The sequence below is a fragment of the Schistocerca serialis genome, chromosome 4, assembly GCF_023864345.2.
Source record: "Schistocerca serialis cubense isolate TAMUIC-IGC-003099 chromosome 4, iqSchSeri2.2, whole genome shotgun sequence".
NCBI classification, from domain to species: Eukaryota; Metazoa; Arthropoda; class Insecta; order Orthoptera; family Acrididae; genus Schistocerca; species Schistocerca serialis.
In genome coordinates, this window is record NC_064641.1 from 350,712,204 (window position 1) to 350,736,240 (window position 24,037).

Sequence of the window (24,037 nt, forward strand, 5' to 3'; positions counted from 1 at the left end):
TCGCAGGTTGGAATCCTGCCTCGGGCATGAATGTGTGTGATGTCCTTAGGTTAGTTAGGTTTAAGCAGTTCTAAGTTCTAGGGGACTGATGACCTCAGCTGTTGAGTCCCATAGTGCTCAAAGACATTTTAACCATTTTGAACGCTGGAAAAACAAAAGTAGCTTACTTTTCGCTAGACACACATTCAAAAACATATTACGTTCTCCACCCTCAAAAAGAGTCGTCGTGTATTCTTGCATTGTGCAGGTGTTAAATCCGGACTGTCGACAGCTGCACATCCAGAGAAGAGACCTGACGTGGAGTAAGTACATGACCCCCCCCCCCCACAAACAAAAATTTTCTTAAAGCTATTTGTATTTTTACTCGTATTAGTTTCCCAATTTCTCAGACATCTTTCCGATAATATAGAAGTATCAAAACAAAGACTCTCAAAATGGCAAGGAAATCTAAAAATTTATAAGCTATGTTTAACATAGTTTATTCTTCAGTTTGTTTCCAACATGGATGAGCTTGCTTCCTGACCCTCTGTGAGAGAATTCCAGTTCAGAGGCCTCCCATACTAAAACAGTTTCTGTAGTGAGACACTGAGAACCATAAGGGCCCAAAGCACACACAAAAACTTTTCGTAAAAGTAGGCCCTTGTGAAAATCAAATAACGAGCCACCAGTCTCATAGGTCCGACCTGCTTTTCGACGAAGTCTCGACATCCTAAATTTCGAATGAGAAAATGATGAACCCAATTTATGATTATATTTACTATTAATGTTAATTCACAAATTTGAATTTAGAGGCTAGTGACAATAGTGTCTTTCGACATTTGTTAATGCCTTAACTAAGGTGAAAGTTCACTCGGAACATAAAGAACAGGTACTATATGCGCCATACATACATTTATAAGCATTCTAAAACTTCGTTGTCCCTGTTACCATCATTTTCATTAACAACGATCTCTGACTTCTGGTTCATATATAACTGCCCATATATATCCGATTATGAAGTACTAAACTGTATACATGATGTAAAGGCTAAACTATGTTGCCAACCTTAAATAACAACTGATCAGCGCAGAGTAACAAAATTATACTTATTCTTTGGGCCCATATGAAAATAAATATCTGAGAAACCGATAAAACTGCTGTTGTCTTACAGATAGAGATAAAGGTGAAACTTCCTGTCAGATTAAAACGGTGTGCCGGACCGAGACTCGAACTCGGGACCTTTGTCTTTCGCGGGCAAGTGCTATACCAGGAGTGTTACTTCTGCAAGGTATGCAGGAGAGCTTCTGCGAAGTTTGGAAGGTAGGAGACGAGGTACTGGCGGAATTAAAGCTGTGAGGACTGGGCGTGAGTCGTGCTTGGGTAGCTCAGTTGGTAGATGACTTGCCCGCGAAAGCCAAAGGTCTCGAGTTCGAGTCAGGGTCCGGCACACAGTTTTAATCTGTCAGGAAGTTTCATATAAGCCCACACTCCGCTGCAGTGAGAAAATTTCTTTCTGGAGAGATAAAGGTGCTTCACCGTAAGATCTATGGATGTTAGGAGCGTACATACATTCTACAATCTCAAAATCGATGATGGTTTACTTGAAGCCCTTGTGGTTCTAAGCCTCTCAATAATATGATGTGATAAAATACCGCCACTATTTATCTGTCTATACACTCTCCACTACTGTTTTCACACGCCTGAACACCTCCTGGAGAGGCAGAATAATGATTGCAGCTACTAACAATGACAGTTGATGCTGTTTCACTTTCACTCGACGCAATTTGAAACAAGATTCGTCCGATCAGGTAACAAGTTTCCAGTCATCAACAGTCCAGTGTCGGTGTTGACGTGGCCAGACGAGACGTAAAGCCTTGTGTCGTGGAGTCATCAAGGTTACACAAACGGGCCTTCGGCTCCGAAATCCCATATCGATGACGTTTCGTTGAATGATTCGCACGCTGACACTCATTGATGGCCCAGCATTGAAATTTGCAGCAATTTGCGGAAGGGCTGCACTTCTATCACGTTGAACGATTCTCTTCAGTGGTCTTTGGTCCCGTCCTTGCAGGGTCTTTTCCTGGCCTCGGCGATGTCGGAGATTTTACGTTTTACCCGATTCTTGATATTCAGGGGGTACTCGTGAAATCCCCACTTCATCGCTACCTCAGAGAAGTTGCTTCCCATCGCTCGTGCGCCGATTACAACACGATGTTCAAACTCACTGCAATCTTGATAACCTGCCGTTGTGGGAGCAGTAGCCGATCTAACAACTGTGTCAGACACTTGTTGTCTTGTATAGGCGTTGCCGATCGCAGTGCCGTATTCTGCCTTTTTAATATCTCTTATGTGGAAACGCAAACTTATATCAGATTCTTTGGCCCTTCAGAGTATTTATTTCACAGGTAGTACTGGCACTTTATTGGTTTTCACTTTCAGTTATCATACGGTTTGCCCCACGCACGAAATAGATTGATCATATTAGTCTGTTCAAGTTCGGTCTTTCAGTTCATGAAATAATTGATAACAGTCACTCTTCATAATGGCGGCTGTAGGACTTGCTTCATTTATGGTATCTCTTCAATCTAAACCAAACTGCTCAGCACGCTGCCTAAGTGGTACGACAACACACTCGTAAACATTCTGAGCGCTCAGACTCAAACATTCTCTGATGTGGATACTAGTTCACTTTTTCTGGATAATTTGTCTGTAAATACAAGCTCAGCCATCATGATGTCATAATGGAATGCAAAAATGGATTCCCTCTGGAATAAAGCAGAGATGAAAATACAGCTCTTGGTTTACTTATACCTGGTAACGGCATAACAATAGGTGCCGTGGTAGAAGTATCTGGGAACTTCAGTATGATGCAATTAATGGAAGCATGTACCAATTGCAAGTAAATACTTTATTTCAATTTTTTTTAATTTAACTCGTATGGAATTCGCTGGGACATTCTGAAGGTGAGAATCAGCCGCCTAACTAGGGAGGGTTTTTTGTGATTAGTGTGGTTTGTGTTGGGTCTAGGGATAGCTTCTTAGGCAGCCGTGGTCTAAGGGTAGCGTGTTTGATTCATAATCAAACGTTTTCGGTACCAGTTTCGAATCCCGCCACTGCTTAAATTCTGATTAATATCCGGCATTGGCAGCCGAAGACTTCCGATATAAGAAGCCAGTCTCATTCTGCCTACGGCCTTGTCAAAAAGGGCGGGGGAGGGGACAGAGGTTCAGGGCACTCTCTTGTCCTTGGAACGGGAAACTGCCCCTAAAGGCGGAAGAATCAGCAATGGCAACGACATGAGGATGCAGAAGGCAATGGAAACCACTGCATTAAAGACACGTAACGTGTATCCACAGGAAATGTGGCCTGTAATTGAAGAGGTGTCATGATGATCTCTACATTGGCGAAAGATTCCGGAAAAGTCTCCCATTCGAATCTCCAGGAGGGGACTGCCAAGGGGGAGGTTACCATAGAAAAAGATTGAATAACCAACGAAAGGCTAATGTTCCACGAGTCGGGGCTTGGAAACTCAGTAATTTGAATGTGATAGGGAAACCAGAATATCTGAAAAGGGAAATTCAAAGGCTCAAGATAGATATAGTAGCGGTCAGTGAAGTCAAGTAGAAAGAAGACAAATATTTCTGGTCAGATGAGTATAGGGTAATATCATCAGCAGCAGAAAATGGTATAGCGGCAATAGGATCCGTAATGAATAGGAAGGTATGGCAGAGAGTATGTTACTGTGAACAGTTCAGTGACAGGGTTGTTCTTATCAGAATCGACAGCAAACCAACTCCGACAACGCTAGTTCAGGTATAAATGCCGACGTCTTATGCTGAAGATGAAGAGATAGAGAAAGTATATGGGGATATTTAAAGGGTAATGGAGTATGTAAAGGGGAATGAAAATCTAATAGTTATGGGGGACTGGAATGCAATTGTAGGAAGGAGTAGAAGAAAAGGTTACAGGACAATATGGCCTTGGGACAAGGAATGAGAGAGGAGAAAGACTAATTGAGTTCTGTAACAGGTTTCAGCTAGTAATAGCGAATAATCTGTTCAAGAATCACAAGAGGAGGAGGTATACTTGGAAAAGGCCGGATGATACGGGAAGATTTCAGTTACGTTACAGACAGAGATTCCAAAATCAGACACTCGATTGTAAGGCCTACCCACGAGCAGATATAGACTCAGATCACAATACAGTAGTGATGAATGGTAGGCTGAAGTTTAAGACGTTAGTCAGGAAGAATCAGTACGCAAAGAAGTGGGATAATGAAGTACTATGGAATGACGAGAACGGTTGAATTTCTCTAAGTCTACAGATACAGCAATAAGGAGTACCTCAGTAGGCAGTACAGTTGAAGAGGAATGGACATCTCTAAAAAAGGCCATCGCAGAAGGTAGCTGCGAAGAAACCATGGGTAACAGAAGAAATACTTCAGTTGATCGATGAAAAGAGGAAGTACAAAAATGTTCCGGGAAGCTCAGGAATAGAGAAATACAAATCGCTGATGAATGAAATAGAACGGAAGTGCAGGGAAGCTAAGACGAAATGGCGACAGGAGAAATGTGAAGACATCGAAAAAGAGATGATTATCGGAAGGACAGACTCAGCCTACAGGAAAGTCTAAACAACCTTCGGTGTCATTAAAAGGAAGGATGATAATATTAGGAATGTAACGGGAATTCTACTACTAAATGCAGAAGAGAGAGCGGATATAGGGGATCCAGTATTAGAATCAGAATTTAAAAGAGCTTAAGATTAAATATGGCAGATGGGATAGATAACATTCCATCAGAATTTCTAAAATCATTGGTGGAAAAGCCAACAAAACGACTATTCATGTTGGTGTGTAGAATGTGTGAGTCTAGCGCCATCCATACACACAATTTCGAAGAGCTGCGAAGTGTGACAATTACCGCACAATCAGCTTAACAACTCATGCATCGAAGTTGATGACATCAATAATATAGAGAAGAATGGAAAAGAAAATTGAGAATGCGCTAGATGACGTTCAGTTTGGCTTTAGGAAAGGTAAACGCACGAGAGAGGCAATTCTGACGTTGCGGTTAATAATGGAAGCAAGACTAGAGAAAAATCAAGGCACGTTCATAGGATTTGTCGACCAGGAAAAAGCGTTCGATGATGTAAAATGGTGCAAGATGTTCGAAATTCTGTAAAAGTAGGGGTAAGCTACAGGGAGAGACAGGTCATATACAATATGTACAACAGCCAAGAGGGAATAATAAGAGTGGACAACCAAGAACGAAGTGCTCGTATTAGAAAGGGTGTAAGACAAGGCTGTAGCCTTTCGCCCCTACTCTTCAATCTGTACATCGAGGAAGCAATGATGGAAATAAAAGAAAGGTTCAGGAGTGGAATTAAAATTCAAGGTGGAAGGATATCAATGATACGAGTCGCTGATGACATTGCTATCCTGAGTGAAAGTGAAGACCATTTAGATGATCTGCTGAACGTAATGAACAGTCTAATGAGTACAGAGTACGGGTTGAGAGTAAACCGAAGAAAGACGAAGGTAATGAGAAGTAGTAGTAATGAGAACAGCGACATACTTAACATCTGGATTGATGGTCACGAAGTCAATGAAGTTAAGGAATTCTGCTACCTAGGCAGTAAAATAACCAATGACGGACGGAGCAAGGAGGACATCAAAAGCAGACTAGAACTAGCAAAAAGGACATTCCTAGCCAAGGGAAATTTATTAATATCAGATATTGGCCTTAATTTGAGGAAGAAATTTCTGAGAATGTACGTCTGGTGTACAGTATTGTATGGAAGTGAAACATGGACTATGGGAAAACCGGAACAGAAGAGAATCGAAGCATCTGAGATGTGGTGCTACAGACAAATGTTGAAAATTTGGTGGACTGATAAAGTAAGGAATGAGGAGGTTCTGCGCAGAATCGGGGAGGAAAGGAATATGTGGAAAACACTGATAAGCAGAAGGGACAGGATGATAGGACATCTGTTAAGACTTGAGGGAATGATTTCCATGGTACTAGAGGGAGCTGTACACGGCAAAAACTGTAGAGGAAGATAGAGACTGGAATACATCCAGCAAATAATTGAGGACGTAGGTTGCAAGTGCTACTCTGAGATGAAGAGGTTAGCGCAGGAGAGGAATTAGAGAAATTCGTTGCGGGCCGCGTCAAACCAGTCAGAAGACTGATGACAAAAAAAAAGGATGAGAAAAGGGGGAGGGTGGAACCCGGAGCCGGAACATAGCCTCCTCCTCTCAAATAAAACCAAGGGGGCCGCCGAACTTAACGTTCCCATGCGACGGATGTGTCATCACCAACAGTGCCTCACTTTATGAGACACTGCACTCGTGTAGAGGTCTGGAATTTAATCCGGAACATTAGCGGAAAGACTGTTGATCAGAACTTTACACCACCACCTCTACTCCCCTTTGCCATAAAGGGAAAAAGGAAAGCAGTTAGCAGTACTTAGCTTCTCCTGGGATGTACTCTCCAAATACCGGTCACTCCGGTCGTTGCTTGACTTCGGTGATCTGACTAGAACCAGAATATTCAGCGAGGCAACGCCGCTGGTACAATTAGACTTTCGAATAAATAATAAATTAGAAATGATGCGTCATTAACATGACGAGAGACAGAGGTATAAACGCGTCTGCAAGCAGACAAAACACTACAATGTATATACCAACTCTTTTGGTTAAACGACATCTGGGAACTGGAAAGCTTTGACCACGTCTTTCAGTTCAAATTATGTTACTGAGCTTGTAAATAACTTTTCTGCTACCATTCACGATTCTCTATCATTTATATTTGACACACGCGTTTCGGGAAACGGTTCCCACTTTCAAGTGCGTTTTCTCTGTGTACTAAGCCATTATGAAGTAATGATTTTGGAGGGTGAGGCTCTACTTCATTTTCTGCTTCTTTCTCTTGATTCTACTACAAAAAACGTGCAGTTCTTACAGTTTTCTTATGGTACATTTTTATAGAGTTGCACACTTTTTGAACACTACACACATTTTTTTGTGCACAGTATACATCGAGAATAATTTACATAAACAAACAATTACAAAGATGTTCTTAAATGTAGTCGGCAGAGATAATGTTATAGGTCTTCTACAGCGTATCGTATGCTTTTGTGCAGAGTATATTTACCTAAACAATTTCGATCATGGTTTGCTTACATCTGTTTTACAATGGTACTTATTTCTATGTGTTGCTATTATTATTTAAGTATACTGTCGAAGTATCTGAAGAAATTCACCGATTCACTTTCAGTTTCGTCGCTTAACGTTTTATCATCATATTTCTTTTGTAATGTAAATACACTCAGGTGATAAGTCATAGGTTAGCGTAATGCGTATATACAGATGGTGGTAGTACCGCCCGTACAAGATATAACAGGACAGTGCATTGGTGAAGCTCTCTGTTGTACTCAGATGACTCGTGTGAATAGGTTTACAACGTGATTATGGCCGAACTACAGGAATTAACAAACTATGAAAGGGTAATGTTTGTTGCAGTTATACGAATGGGACATTCCATCTCGGAAATCATTAGGGAATTCGATATTCCAAGATCCACAGCGTCAAGAACACCAGGTTTCGGGCATTACCGCTCACCACGGAGAACGCGGAGGCTATCGGCCTTCCCTTAACGATCAGAGCAGCTGCGTTTGTGTAGAGCTGTCAGTGCTAACAAATAAGAAGCAACATTACGTGAAATAACAGCAGATATCATCGTGGGACCTAGGACGAACGTACCCGTTAGTACATTGCGGTGGAAGGTGACGTTAATGGGCTATGGGAGCAGACGACTGACGCGAGTGCTTTTGCTAACAGCTCGTCATCGCCTGAGCCGCCTCTCACGATATCGCGCCCATGCCGTATGGTCCATAGACTATTGGTAAAGCTTGGCCTGGTCAGATGAGTCCCCATTTCAGTTGATAAGAGCTGGGTAGGGTTCGAATGTGCTGCAGTCCCCACGAAGCCATGAATCCAAGTTGACAACAAGGCACTGTGCAAACCTTTTGTGGCTCCATAAGTGTGTGGGCTGTGTGTAGATGGCATGGGCTGGGTCCTCTGGTCGAACTGAGTGAATCATTGACTGTAAATGGCTACGTTCGGCTGCTTGGAGACCATTTGCTGCCATTCAAGGACGTCATGTTCCCAAACAATAAGGTCATGTCAGTGGGTCACAGTTGTTTCCGATTGGTTTCAAGAACATTCTGAACAGTTCAAATGATATGGCCACCCATTATGGACGGCTATAGAGGCAACCGCTTTGTCAAAGAGGGCGGAGGAACGAACAGAGGTTCAGGACACTTTGTTGTCATTGGGGTGAGAAACTACCCCCAAAAGCAGAAGAATCGGCAATGATCATTGGTATGTGGATGTGGATAGCACTGTATTATAGACACAGAACGTAAGTCTCATAATGATCTCTCCATTGGCGAAAGATTCCAGAATAGTCCCCCATTCGGATCTGCGTTAGGGAATGCCAAGAGGAGATGACCATGACAAAAGATTGAATAACCAACGAAAGGATAACATTCTACGAGTCAGGGCGTGGAATGTCAAAAGATTGAACGCGGTAGGGAAGCTAGAAAATCTGAAAAGGAAAATGCAAAAGCTCAACCTAGATATAGTAGAGGTCAGTGAAATGAAACGGAAAGAAGACAAGGATTTCTGGGCGGATGAGCATAGGGTAATATCAACAGCTGAAGAAAATGGTATAACGGGAGTAGGATTGGTTATGAATAGGAAGGTATGGCAGAGAATAAGTTACTGTGAACAGTTCAGTAATATGGTTGTTCTTATCAGAATCTACAGCAAACCAACACCGAAAACATAATTCAAGTATACATACCGAAGTTGCAAGCTGAAGATTAAGAGATAGAGAAAGTGTATGGGGATATTTAAAGGGTAATACAGTATGTAAAGGGGGGTGAAAATCTAATAATCATGGGAGACTGGAATGCTGTTGTAGGAAAAGGAATAGAAGAAAGGGTTACAGGAGAACGTGGGCTTGGGATGAGGAATGTGAGAGGAGAAAGACTAATTGATTTGTGTAATAAATTTCAACTAGCAATAGCGAATATTCTGTTCCAGAATCACAAGGGGAGGAGGTATACTTGGAAAAAGCCCAGGGATACGGGAAGATTTCAGGTAGGTTTCATCATGGTCAGAGAGAGATTCCGAAATCAGATACTGGATTGTAAGGCGTACGTGGGAGCAGATACAGACTCATAACACAATTTAGTAGTGATAAAGAGTAGACTGAAGTTTGAGATATTAGTAAGGAAGAATCAATACGCAAAGAAATGGGATACAGAAGTATTAAGGACTGACGAGATAGGCTTGATGTTTTCTAAGACTGTAGACACAGCAATAAGAAATACCTTAGTAGGCAGTACAGTTGAAGAGGAAAGAGCATCTCTAAAAAGTGCAGTCGTAGAAGTTGGAAGGGAAAACATAGGTACAAAGAAGGTAACTACGAAGAAACTATGGGTAACAGAAGAAATGCGTCAGTTGATCGGTGAAAGAAGTACAGAAATGTTCCGGGATATTCAGGAATACAGAAACACAGGTCGCTGAGGAATGAAAGAAATAGGAAGTGCAGGGAAGCTAAGACGAAACGGCTGCAAGAAAATATGAACAAATCCAAAAGGAAATGAGTTTCTGAAGGACTGACTCAGCTTATAGGGAAGTCAGAACAACATTCGGTGAAATTAACAGCAAGGATGGTAACATTAAGAATACAACGGACATTGCACATTAAATGCAGACGAGAGAGCGGTTAGGTGGAAAGAGTACCTTGAACGCCTCTATGAGGGGAGATTTGTTTGATGTGATATAAGAAGAATCACGAATTTGTAAAATTATTAGGGGAAGTGGCAAAAAAACAACTGTTCACTTTGGTGTGCAGAATGTATTAGTCTGGCGGCGTACTATTTGACTTCCAGAAAAATGTCTTCTACACAATTCTGAAGGTTGCTAGAGCTGACAAGCACGAGAATTGCCGTACAATCGTCTTAACACCTCATGCAGAGCAGATAGTTAGAGAACCAACTCGTGAAGCTAACGTTTTAGACCTCATAGCAACAAATAGACCGGAACTTTTCGACTCCGTGAATGTAGAAGAGGGTATCAGTGATCATAAGTCAGTGGTTGCATCAATGACTACAAGTGTAATAAGAAATGCCAAGAAAGGAAGGAAAATATATTTGCTTAACAAGAGTGATAGGGCACAAATCGCAGAATATCTGAGTGACCACCATCAAACGTTCATTTCTGAGGAAGAGGATGTGGAACAAAAATGGAAAAAATTCAGAAACATCGTCCAGTACGCCTTAGATAAGTTCGTACCGACTAAGGTCCAAAGCGAGGGGAAAGATCCACCGTGGTATAACAATCATGTACGAAAGGTACTACGGAAACAAAGAAAGCTTCATCATAGGTTTAAGAGTAGTCGAATCATAGCTGATAAGGAAAAGCTGAACGAAGCGAAAAAGAGCGTAAAGAGAGCAATGAGAGAAGCATTCAACGAATTCGAACATAAAACATTGGCAAACAATCTAAACAAGAACCCTAAAAAGTTTTGGTCATATGTAAAATCGGTAAGCGGATCTAAATCCCCTATTCAGTCACTCGTTGACCACGATGGCACCGAAACAGAGGACGACCGAAGAAAGGCAGAAATACTGAATTCAGTGTTCCGAAACTGTTTCACTGCGGAAAATCGTAACACGGTCCCTGACTTCAGCCGTCGCACGGACGCCAAAATGGAAAATATTGAAATAAACGATATCGGAATTGAAAAACAACTGCTATCACTTAGTAGCGGAAAAGCATCCGGACCAGACGAGATACCCTTAAGATTCTACAGTGATTATGCTAAAGAACTTGCCCCCTTTCTATCAGCAATTTATCGTAGATCGCTGGAAGAACGTAAAGTACCTAGCGACTGGAAGAAAGCGCAGGTCGTTCCCATTTTCAAGAAGGGTCATAAATCAGATGCGAATAATTATAGGCCTATTTCGCTTACGTCAATCTGTTGTAGAATAATGGAACATGTTTTGTGTTCTCGTATTATGACGTTCTTAGATAATACAAATCTCCTTCATCATAACCAACATGGATTCCGCAAACAGAGATCATGTGAAACTCAGCTCGCCCTATTTGCCCAAGAAATTCACAGTGCCGTAGACACTGGCGAGCAGATTGATGCCGTATTCCTGGACTTCAGGAAGGCATTTGATACGGTTCCGCACTTACGTTTAGTGAAAAAAATACGAGCTTACGGAATATCGGACCAGGTTTGTGATTGGATTCAGGATTTCCTAGAAGAAAGAACACAACATGTCATTCTTAACGGTTCAAAATCTGCAGATGTAGAGGTAATTTCGGGAGTACCGCAGGGAAGCGTGATAGGACCTTTATTGTTTACAATATACATAAATGACTTAGTTGACAACATCGGTAGCTCCGTGAGGCTATTTGCAGATGACACGGTTGTCTACAAGAAAGTAGCAACATCAGAAGACTCGTACGTACTCCAGGAGGACCTGCAGAGGATTAATGCATGGTGCGACAGCTGGCAGCTTTCCCTAAACGTAGATAAATGTAATATAATGCGCATACATAGGGGCAGAAATCCATTCCAGTACGATTATGCCATAGGTGGTAAATCATTGAAAGCGGTAACGACCGTAAAATACTTAGGAGTTACTATCCGGAGCGATCTGAAGTGGAATGATCACATAAAACAAATAGTGGGAAAAGCAGGCGCCAGGTTGAGATTCATAGGAAGAATTCTAAGAAAATGTGAATCGACGAAAGAAGTAGCTTACAAAACGCTTGTTCGTCCGATTCTTGAGTATTGCTCATCAGTATGGGACCCTTACCAGGTTGGATTAATAGAAGAGATAGACATGATCCAGCGAAAAGCAGCGCGATTCGTCATGGGGACATTTAGTCAGCGCGAGAGCGTTACGGAGATGCTGAACAAGCTCCAGTGGCGGACACTTCAAGAAAGGCGTTATGCAATACGGAGAGGTTTATTATCGAAATTACGAGAGAGCACATTCCGGGAAGAGATGGGCAACATATTACTACCGCCCACATATATCTCGCGTAATGATCACAACGAAAAGATCCGAGAAATTAGAGCAAATACGGAGACTTACAAGCAGTCGTTCTTCCCACGCACAATTCGTGAATGGAACAGGGAAGGGGGGATCAGATAGTGGTACAATAAGTACCCTCCGCCACACACCGTAAGGTGGCTCGCGGAGTATAGATGTAGATGTAGATGTAGATGCATCCAAGTTGGTGACAAGAATAATATACAGTATTATTATTATTATTACAGGATTACTGAATATAAAGATTAATTAATAACAACATCTTGTTCTATTCCTGTTATCCTCCTTGTCGATGCTGCGATGTTCCATTACTCCATTTATGTGGTCTGTCCAAGAACGTCATGGTCTTCCGTGCTTACGTCTGCCGGGTGGTTTCCATTCATAAGCCTTCTTTGGCCACCGATTATGACATCTCCCTTACTTTATGAATGCATATGATTTATTTACCAGTGCATTAATATAATTACTTTTATATTTGCACCTGGAGTGGACGTAAGTAAGGGCGATGCATAACAAAGTATTTTTTGTACTTATCTTGTAATTTGCCTGAGTCGGGTAGCTGCTGATTCCTTCTAATTAAAACTCCAGGTCATACAATTTGCGGAGGTTTATTTGTTTATGATAACATTTTTCCAAAGTCATTGCAAAATACATCAAACTTCACATTTAGTCTCTTTGACAATCCAACAGCTGACAGACTACTTACTGACCGAAAAGACTTGACTGCAAAGTGAACCCCTAGGCGAACTGACGCTGCATTGCCGCGTTTGCTTATATATATTCAGAAGGGGATTAATAGTTACAATTAAAAGTTACAAATATACAAAAGGTTGGCAATCAGATTACTTACTGCATAAAATATTAGTTCATTACAGATGCGTTTTAGGTTTTAGAAATTGTACAATTTAAGATAAAAAATTAAATATGACATTTTTACAACAGTGTGTTTCATTAATTTAATAAATATAAATCTATTATCGATCGGAAAATATTGCTAAAATTTACGTAATATATACACAAGTTGTTTAACCTCTTTAATAGCTCAAAACTTTGAAATATGCATCCAAACGTAAATAATGGAGTTAATTACATGTGCTAACAATGACCGATTAATTATTTGAGTAATAGTATTAATTCTGGTTTACAAATTTGGGTTTGAAATTACACATCACTTGACATTACGTGAATTTAAATTTGGTTCTTGCTTTTTGATCGATTTACAATAACGTTTTCCAAACTGAACTTTCGAGATCTAATTGCAGTAACTTAACGAAAGTAATAACGATGCTAACGTTTATAACTACTTCTAATCAAATAAATTACATACTGATTATTATAGTTCTGAGTAAATATTGATGGTTCATTGTGATTATTATGTTACATATTTACATATTATTTAATTATTCATAAATTTTGTTTAAATATAATTCATTGTAATGTATAGTACAATTACATAACAGGAAAAGTTACCATAGTGGCATGATTTTTATTATCTGTGTAACAGAAAGTACTGCTACCCGGCTACAGATTCCGGGTATCGAATACTATAGTAATGTTGGGGGGGGGGGGGGTATGTTATAAGCTTACCCCTGTGGATGTCAGAAAGATCTGTAGCGCGTTAATCTGTACAGGGACCTTATCGATATGCAGATTGCTCCCCTTATGGTCACGTGAATTTAATTGCAGGTGTCACACAACAGATAACTTAATGAATTTAATTCATTAAACAGGTATGGCGCGAGCATACGTGGAACATGGGTGCTGTAACACACAACAGACGAAAATAGGGAGTTCATCAAACTACTGAATGAAACAGTGATCACTACAAAAACTTAGTTATTACAATTCCCTATATATTTCGAATTAAATTCAGGTGCACACAGACAAGAACCTTTTACATCCATTAAGCACTAATAAACGTAATAATATGATTAAAATATCAGTACCCTGGAAAAGATTAGGTGATGGGTTTGGGGTGAATATGTTAAACACTTAAGTTCGCAGAAGTCACTAGTGATTATCGAATGTTGATCAGAGAGGAAACATGCTTTCACCCACTATCTTGACTGAACACATGTTGAGCTCGGAATTGCTAATAAACGTACTTGAACTAAAAATGTGAAAATTCTAACGTCAATCTGAAATTTTCGCGTGCATCCTATAACTCGAGCTATGAGCACTGCAGTGGTTTACCATTCCTACAGATATCGGTTCCTGCTGTTGTTGGTGTTGTGATTGGACATTCTGTCATCTGGTTCGCACCGAAGACTGCTATCCCTCAGAGCCCAGAATCGATTTCCCTGACAGCTCTACACAAACGCAGCTGCTCTGATCGTTAAGGGAAGGCCGATAGCCTCCGCGTTCTCCGTGGTGAGCGGTAAGAATCCCATGCCGAGTCTCGACTCAAAGTAAGTTTCCCAGAGCGCTCCCAGCCGGAAGCAATATCTTTCCTCAAACTTTCTGAGTGTTGTGCTTGACTTTGATCACCAATGACAGTGATTCTTCCGAGTGCTGACGAATCAGGTCCATTCTAACAGTGCAACGATCTCCTCACAATGTTAAACTGTAAATGATGATGTATAAATATGGACAGTTCAGTTTGTATACATAAAATTAAAATATTCAATTTGGTTATGATTACTACCATTATAAGTCACGATGAAGAACATTGGCATAGTTTTGCACAGGCCACCACTGTCTGCTTTGTTTGTTAACGCAGTACTCACTTTCTCCCATTTCGTTCCTCAGCAAATTTTGCATGACTTCCTCTCTGAAAGCTGTGAGGAATCGAATGTTAGCGTCCATGTTAAAAAAACATTAATCCTGAAGCTGCTCCTTCCATGTGTAAGCCCCACTGACACTTCCTTATCGAATTCTAGTTTATTTAGACCAAAAGGGTACTGAGGCGTGAGTCTTGTCAACGGATATGCACGCGTTCTTTTCCTCCTTGTGGCCACAGTTCCGAGCAACCTTATGGATATCGCATTGTCCAAACAGCTCAGTACCTCAACTCTCCCGCATAGCACACATGGAATCGTGTGGTCATACTACCGCGGCTCGATTCCCTGTACAGCCCGGGGCTTTTCCTTGGCGGGAGGACCGGAACTGGGTGCACACAGCCTCGTAATGTCAACTGACAAGCAATTTGACAGAACAGCTTCGGCTTACTGCACTATTGGCCATTGAATTGCTAAACCACGAAAATGACGTGCTACAGACGCGAAATTTAACCGACAGGACGAAGATGCTGTGATATGCAAATGATTAGCTTTTCAGAGCATTCACACAAGTTTGACGTCGGTGGCGACACCCACAACGTGCTGACATGAGGAAAGTTTCCAACCGATTTCTCATACACAAACAGTTGACCGGCGTTGCCTGGTGGAACGTAGGTGTGATGCCTCGTGTAAGGAGGAGAAATGCGTACCATCACGTTTCCGACTTTGATAAAGGTCGGATTGTAGCCTATCGCGATTTGCGGCTTATCGCATTGCGACACTGCTGCTCGCGTTGGTCGAGATCCAATGACTGTTAGCAGAATATGGAATCGGTGGGATCAGGAGGGTAATACAGAATGCCGTGCTGGGTCCCAACGGCATCGTATCACTAGCCGTCGAGATGACAGGCATCTTATCCGCATGGCTGTAACGGACCCTGCAGCCACGTCTCCATCCTGAGTCAACAGATGGGGACGTTTTCAAGACAACAAACATCCGCACGAACAGTTCGACGACGTTTGCGGCAGCATGGACTATCAGCTCGGAGGCCATGGCTACGGTTACCCTGGACGCTGCATCACAGACAGCAGCGCCTGCGATGATGTACTCAACGACGAAACTGGGTGCACGAATGGCAAAACGTCATTTTTTCGAATGAATCCAGGTTCTCTTTACAGCATCATGATGGTCGCATCCATGTTTGTCGAAATCGCGGTAAACGCACATTGGAAGCGTGTATTCGTCATCGCCATACTGGCGTATCACCCAGCCTGATGGTATGGGGTTTCATTGGTTACACGTCTCGGTCACCTCATGTTCGCATTGACGGCACTTTGAACAGTAGACGTTACATTTCAGATGTGTTACGACCCGTGGCTCTACCCTTCACTCGATCCCTTGGAAACCCCACATTTCAGCAGGATAATGCACGACGACGTGTTTCAGGTCCTGTACGGGCCTTTCTGGATACAGAAAATGTTCGACTGCTGCCCTGGCCAGCACATTCTCCAGATCTCTCACCAACTGAAAACGCCTGGTCAATGTTGGCCGAGCAACTGGCTCGTCACACTACGTGAGTCACTACTCTTGATGAACTGTGGTATCGTGTTGAAGCTGCTTGGACAGCTGTACCTGTACACGCCATCCAAGCTCTGTTTGACTCAATGCCCAGACGTGTCAAGGCCATTATTACGGCCAGAGGTGGTTGTTCTGGGTACTGATTTCTCAGGATCTATGCACCCAAATTGCGCGAAAATGTAATCACATGTCGGTTTTAGTGTAATATATTTGTCCAATGAATATCCGTTTGTCAACTGCATTTGTTCCAGTTGTAGCAATTTTAATGGCCGGTAGTGTACATTTTTGCTGTACGTAGAATGCAGAACCAAGACTGACGTTTCAATTTATTTCTTCTTTACTATTGCTTCTATTCCCGACACACTTTGCAAACAGTGTCCACATATGACAATGAATATACGTGAGAATTATATCATTGTACAATGCGTAGTTCGTGAGGTATGACGTCATTAACAGTGAGACGCGCGGAAAATTAGTTTTGCTTAAAACTGAGAGCAAATTACTCGGAGAATATTCAACCACTCTTTGAAAATGACAGCACTTAGTGATTTTCAACAAGCTTTGAACAACGTTTTCTCGTTTACATGCTTAACGCCAATATTTAACACATTCCTAATTTGTAAAACAGAAGTCTGAAGCTATGTCATACATGTGTTTCCGATTCTTTAAGGAATGGTGGAGATATTGGTAATGTCTATAATACAAATAAGAATCAAAGGAAGGGATCATAATTTTTCAAAGAGTGGTGACCCTTTTAACCTGATACCAGTCGTAGAGTAGCTATGCTGCGTTATGGCAGCGAATCCTGGACTGAGAGCCGGCCGGAGTGGCCGAGCGGTTCTAGGCGCTACAGTCTGGGGCCGCGCGACCGCTACGGTCGCAGGCTCGAATCCTGCCTCGGGCATGGATGTGTGTGATGTCCTTAGGTTAGTTAGGTTTAAGTAGTTCTGAGTTCTAGGGGACTGATGACCTTAGAAGTTAAGTCCCATAGTGCTCAGAGCCATTTGAATCTAGACTGAGAGGAAAAGAGATAAAAATAATTTACAGTCAGCAAAAATGAGATTTTTAAGAACTGTCAAAGGTTGATCAGTGCAATGAGAGACCACAAGAAAAGTCACATCCGTTTAGAATTGGGAATTTATATTTTAATGAGAAGGCTGAAGAATACAGGGAAGCACAGAGTCGAAACCTCAAGCGGATGGATGAAGTAATTCTAGTCGTTGTAAACAAGTACAAATACTCAAAAAGAGGAGAGGTAAGTCAGCCAAGAAAGAGATGCAGTTAGGTATGTGAAGTAGGAACAGACATAACGCCCGAGCCCTGAAGTAACGCTGCAGCACCAGCAGAAGCAGCAGCAGAAGAAGGAGACCAGTTGTGCACCATCTACAGCGTTCCAAGTCAAGTGTGTTCTCCTGAGCAGGTAGCTAATATTATGACAGAGATACGAAGATGACATGCTTCGTACGAGATCTGTTTTGGTGTCACCATGGTTTCAGTGGAAGCCTGATTTCTCCATCAATCATGTCCACCATTGCCAAGACATGCGTTTCGTTCTCAGTACCCTTGTTACTTTTATTGACGGAATTTCGTACAGCCAGCTATGCTGCCTTCTACGAGTTTCATTCCCTCGAAAGCACGAGAAAAATCAGTGAAGGACATACTATACCGGTATGACCACAGATTCAAACGACACTGCAGGAATCACGTGAACAGAAGCCATCAGCAGTTATTTAAATTAAACATCTAATACACTCCCCCATGCACATTGTCTGCGCTCTTACGTGATAGACTACTGAATGCGCCTGTCGTATTTCACTAAATGCAGTCTGTTGAAAAATTTTATTTCTCATATGAAAAAATCTCATGTCGAACCAACGTCGTCCAGTATAAAATTACAAACATATATTAACACAAAAATCAATAAGCGAATTACAAGCCACAATAATGCCATAAATTTCATCATAATTAGTGGCAGTCCCACGGTCCAAAGGCCGTGTCAGTTAAGCCCCACTTTCAGTCCGAGTCTGTCATGAAGTGTTTGCTAAGAAGTGGCTGGTCTCACCTTAGACCGTTGCTAATTTACCATTGACTGAGACCGTATTAAGTAACTGTGAAACAGGGGGGGGAGGTATGGACAGAGGTTCAGGCCACTCTCTTACCCCTGTGGTGCAAAATTTCCCTAAAAGGTGGGAGTATCAACAGTGTTCAGCACCTTAAGGATTCAGAAGGTAATAGAAACTACTACGTTAAAGACACTTACAGTGTATCGAGGGCACGTGTCCTGTCATTGAGAAGTGTCATGACGACCTCGTCATCGGCAAAATTTTCCGAATTAGTTCCCCATTCCGATCTCCAGGAGGCGACGGCCAAGGGGGAGGTGACCATTAGAAAAATATCGAATAACCGAGGAAGGATAACGTTCTTCGAGTTGGAGAGAGTAATGTCAGAAGTTTGAACGTAGCAGGGAAGCTAGAAACTCTGAAAACGGAAATGAAAGACTCAACCTAGCAGGTGTCAGTGAAGTGAAATGAAAAGAAGACAAGGATTTCGGGTCAAGCAAGTACAGGGTAATATCAACAGCAGCAGAAAATGGTATAACGAGAGTAGATTCGTTATGGATAGGAAAAAAGGACAGTGAATGAGTTACTGTGAAAAGTGCAGTAATGGGGTTGTTCTCATCAGAATCGACAGTAAGCCAACACTGATAACCACAGTTCAAGCATGCATGCCGACTTCGCAAGCAGAAGACAAAGAGATAGAGAAAGTATATGAGGATACTGTACGGGTAATTCAGTACATAAAGGGAGACGAAACTCTAACAGTCATGTGGGATTGGAGTGCGGCTGTAGGGAAGGAGTAGAACAGAGGGTTGCGGGAGAACATGAGCTTGGTACTAGGAATGAGAGATAAGGAAGCCTAATTAAGTTCCGCAAGAAATTTCACTTGGTAACAGCGATTACTCTGTTGAATAATCGCTAGAGGAGGAGGTATACTTGGAAAAGGCCGGGAGGTACGGAAAAACTTCGGTTATATTACTCCACGGTCAGGCACAGACTGCAAAATCATGTGCTGGATTGAAAGGCGTACCTAGGACTAGATTTAGCCTCAGATCACAATTTAGGATCATGAAGATTATGCTGAAGTGTCAGAGACTTGTCATGGAGAAACAATGTGCAAAGAGGTGGGATACGCAACGCTAAGATATGAAGTTCTCTGAGGATATAGCTACTGCGATAATGAATAGCTCAATAGGCAGTTCAGTTGAAAAGGAAAGGACATCTCTAAAACGTGCAGTCACAGAAGTTGGGGAAGGTGACCGCGAAAAAGCCGTGGGCAACAGAAGAGATATTTCAGTTGATCGACGGAAGAAGGAGCACAAAAACTATCAGGGAAATTCAGGAGTTCAGAAATACAAGCAAGTTAGGAATGCAACAGATAGGAAGAGCATGGAACCTAACGCGAAATGGTTACAGGAAAAATGTGAAGAAATCGAAAAAAACCGATTGTTGGTAGGACTGACTCAGCATATAAAAAAGTAAGTCAAGGCGTCCTTCGGTGAAATTAAAGCAAGGGAGGCACCATTAAGAGTTCAGTGGGAATTATACCTTGGAATGCAGAGGAGAGAACAGTAGGTGGAAAGAATACATTGAGACACGATAAAGGATGACAGCCAAAACAGTTGCCGGATAAAAAATTTTTATTAAAATTCTTGACCAAGGTTTCGGTACATATAAATAAACCTTCGTCAGAAGTAAAAATTCCTGAACAGGAAGACACTTTTATTAGAAAAGCCTTAGCATCGGAAGTGAGAAACGCAAAAGCTTAAGTAACAGTGAAATTACCAGAGTAATACAGGCACAAAAATATTTATATGTACCGAAACCTTGGTCAAGAATTTTAATGCTGTCATTCTTTATCGTGAGGAATTTCAAGAGTTGCTGTTGCAGCCATGTTTAAAATCTTGAAATACATTGGGAGCCTGTATGAGGGGGAGGGCTTATCTGATGGCATGACTGATGACGAAAGAGGAGTCGACAGGCAAGAGAGAGGGTAACCAGTATTAAAATTAGAATGTAGAAGAGCTTTGGAAGTATAACGATCAAATCAGGAAGAAGAGATAGGTAACATTCCAACGGCACTTCTAAAAACATGGAGCAAAGTGGCAACCAAACGGCCGGCTGGGGTGACCGAGCGGTGCTAGTCGCTACAGTCTGGAACCGCGCGACCGCTACGGTCGCAGGTTCGAATCCCGCCTCGGGCATGGATGTGCGTGATGTCCTTAGGTTAGTTAGGTTTAAGTAGTTCTAAGTTCTAGGGGACTGATGACCTTAGAAGTTAAGCCCCATAGTGCTCAGAGCCATTTTTTTAGTTCACTGATACAAGTGATAGCGTCCGAAGATCGCGGTGCTGCATCACAGTCGGGAACGCACATCGATACGACAAACATTAGCAATATCTCGCTGCAACCCGCAACGACGAATGTGAGAGGCTGAAGAACGCACATCTCTCTCTCAGCGGAGCAGAACCCTCGCACGGAGGTCCATACTATGTATGATCATGGTAGTGCTCTGCCCCAGTTCGTGACGTCAGCTGAAGCAGTCAACATTATCTAGTAGGGTTAAAAACTTATTAAAGTATCAGATGGAAATTTACTTTTGTAAATGTTAAACATTGTACTTCAAGAGAACAGTTTGATAGTTAGTGCATTAAGTAATGCTTTAATAGTCAATGGTAGTTGAAAAATATCAAGCAATCCTGTTTCAAAGAATTAGGCATATATCAAGTTCAGTACATCTTTTTGTCATTCGTGTAATAAAGTGAACTAATATTTCATCCGTTGTAGTTCAGATGAGCCATTTCCTAGAGCAATCAAATAACCTACAGTTACGGCCGGATGATCGTGGTTTCGACTAGTCATAACATCATGCTTAAACAATATTCAGTACTTCGTGACCATACTTACTGTATACCAAGATATTATTTAATGGTCCCTTGCGTTCAATACCACGAATAATGATTATGTGAATTCTTGTGTGTCTGGGAAGCGAACTGCACTGGTCATATCACGAGGAAACAAAAAGCAGGACAACAATGAATAAAACAGCTCGTATTTCTCTGTGTTATTTAGTGCCAGTCCCTGTATAACAATATGTATTCCGAATTTCTGGCGGAAAAGATTAAATCACACAACATAACAAACTACGCAAATGACCTATCTTATGTTCAAGTTTCAGTATGTCCATCCTTGTAATTGACAGTCTGCGGGACTTCGACTGTTCACTCACGTAATAAAGAGAAAAACTTGCAGCCGTCGTTTTAGTGTTATTTTATTATATTGCAACCAGTTTCAGTGACTCAGTACATCTTCTGGCTTTAACTGTCGTTGAGGGGTGAACTCCAATCGTACACACGACACCATCAGTGGCAACATCTATCAACTGCCTTCCATAGAATACTGTATCATTGGCTGCAGACGCAGCTTTGCTTATACAGGATTCGGCGCGAAGGCAAATTCATAAATGTAGCCACTCATGGGAGCGTGTGTAGGATTGGAGTTCAACCTCTTAGCGTCGGTTAACGCTTGAAAATGGTATATTGAATTAACGAAACTGATTTCCCTATAACAAAATAACAGTGCAGTGAATTACACACACAAAAAAAAAGTTTTGCATCACCGAGGTTCCAGGAGTTCCGGAACCTGTACAGATAATTGGAGTAGAGATCAACGTAAACATCACTTCCGCTCTTTTTATTGCTCATGAGAACCACACACCGCATCATGTAGCAACACACAGCGAGACCTTCAGAGGTGGTGGTCCAGATTCCTGTACACACCGGTACCTCTAATACCCAGTAGCATGTCTTCTTGCATTGGTTCATACCTCTATTCGTCGTGGCATATTATCCACAAGTTCATCAAGGCACTGTTGGTCCAGCTTGTGCCACTCCTCAACAGCAATTCGGCGTAGATCCCTCACAGTGGTTGGTGGGTCATGTCGTCCATAAACAGCCCTTTTCAATCTATCCCAGGCACTTTCGATAGGGTTCATGTCTGGAGAACATGCTGGCCACTCTAGTTGAGCGATATCGTTATCCTGATGGAAATCATTCACAAAATATGCACGATGGGGGCACGAATTGTCGTCCATGAAGACGAATGCCTAGCTAATATGCTGCCGACGTGGTTGCACTATCGGTCAGAGGATAGCATTCACGTATCGTACAGCCGTTGCGGCAGCTTCCACGACCACCAGCGGCGTAGGTCGGCCCACATAATGCCACCCCAAATCGTCAGAGTACCTCCACCTTGCTGCACTAACTGGATGGTGTGTCTAAGGCGTTCAACCTGACCCTGTTGCCCCAGCCACGTCTCCGACGATTGTCTGGTTGAAGGCATATGCGACACTCATCGGTGAAAAGAACTCGTTGCCAATCCTGAGCGGTCCATTCGGCATGTTGTTGGACCCATCTGTACCGTGCTGCATGGTGTCGTGGTTGCGAAGATGGACCTCGCCATGGAAGTCGGGAATAAAGTTGCGCATCATGCAGCCTATCGCGCACAGTTTCAGTCGTAATACGACGTCCTGTGGCTGCACCAAAAGCATTAGTCAACATGGTGGCGTTGCTGTTATGATTCCTCCGAGCCATAATCCGTAGGTAGAAGTCATCCACTGCAGTAGTAGCCCTTGGACGGCCTGAGCGAGTTATTTCATCGACAGTTTCTGTCTCTTTGTACGTCCACCATGTCCGAACAACATCGCTTTGGTTCACTCCGAGACGCCTGGACGCTTCCCTTGTTGAAAGTGCTTCCTGGCACAAAGTAAAAATGCGGACGCGATCGAACCTGGGTATTGACCGACTAGGCATGGTTAACTACAGACAAGACGAGCCGTGTGCCTCCTTCCTTATGGAATGACTGGAACTGATCGGCTGTCGGACCCCCTCCGTCTAATAGACGCTGCTCATGCATGGTTATTTACGTCTTTGGGCGGGTTTAATGATATCTCTGAACAGTCAAAGCGACTGTGTCTGTGATACAATATCCACAGTCAACGTCTATCTTCAGGAGTTCTTGGAACCGGGATGATGCAAGCCTTTTTTTGATGTATGTATTAACTTTTATTACGGCGGAGACAGCGGTATCTTGGCAGCATCGTCTCCGACCTACGCTATAAAATCAAGCAACGGATATCAGGGCTCTTCAGCCACTCGCCTTTGCAGGAAGGAATCGCAAGGGCTCGTAGTTTGAAGGAGAGGGCTAAAGGCTGCCCAAGGTCACTGCTCGTTTTGTCGTAGTGCTTTCTTTCTGGCTGCAAGTACCGGCCCGAGACAGGCGGTCGACAAAGGGCCACACGGAGGAGGCCTCTCCAGCCTCTTGAGGCGCCGCTGCAGAGAGCACAGAGGCGCCCCCGTGCGGCGGCCCCAGCAGCGGACTAGGTGAGGACGCACCTCCACTAGAGGGCCGACGGCCGCCTTACTCCGTGCGCCTCGCAGGGCCGCTGCTGCCTTCTGGGTGCTCGGCGGTGCGCCACACGTCGCCCTAATTGCTGTCGCCTATGCACTCCAGAAAAGATCTTGCTCGTGGGGTATCGTGGTCAAATCGTCAGAAGCCTGTC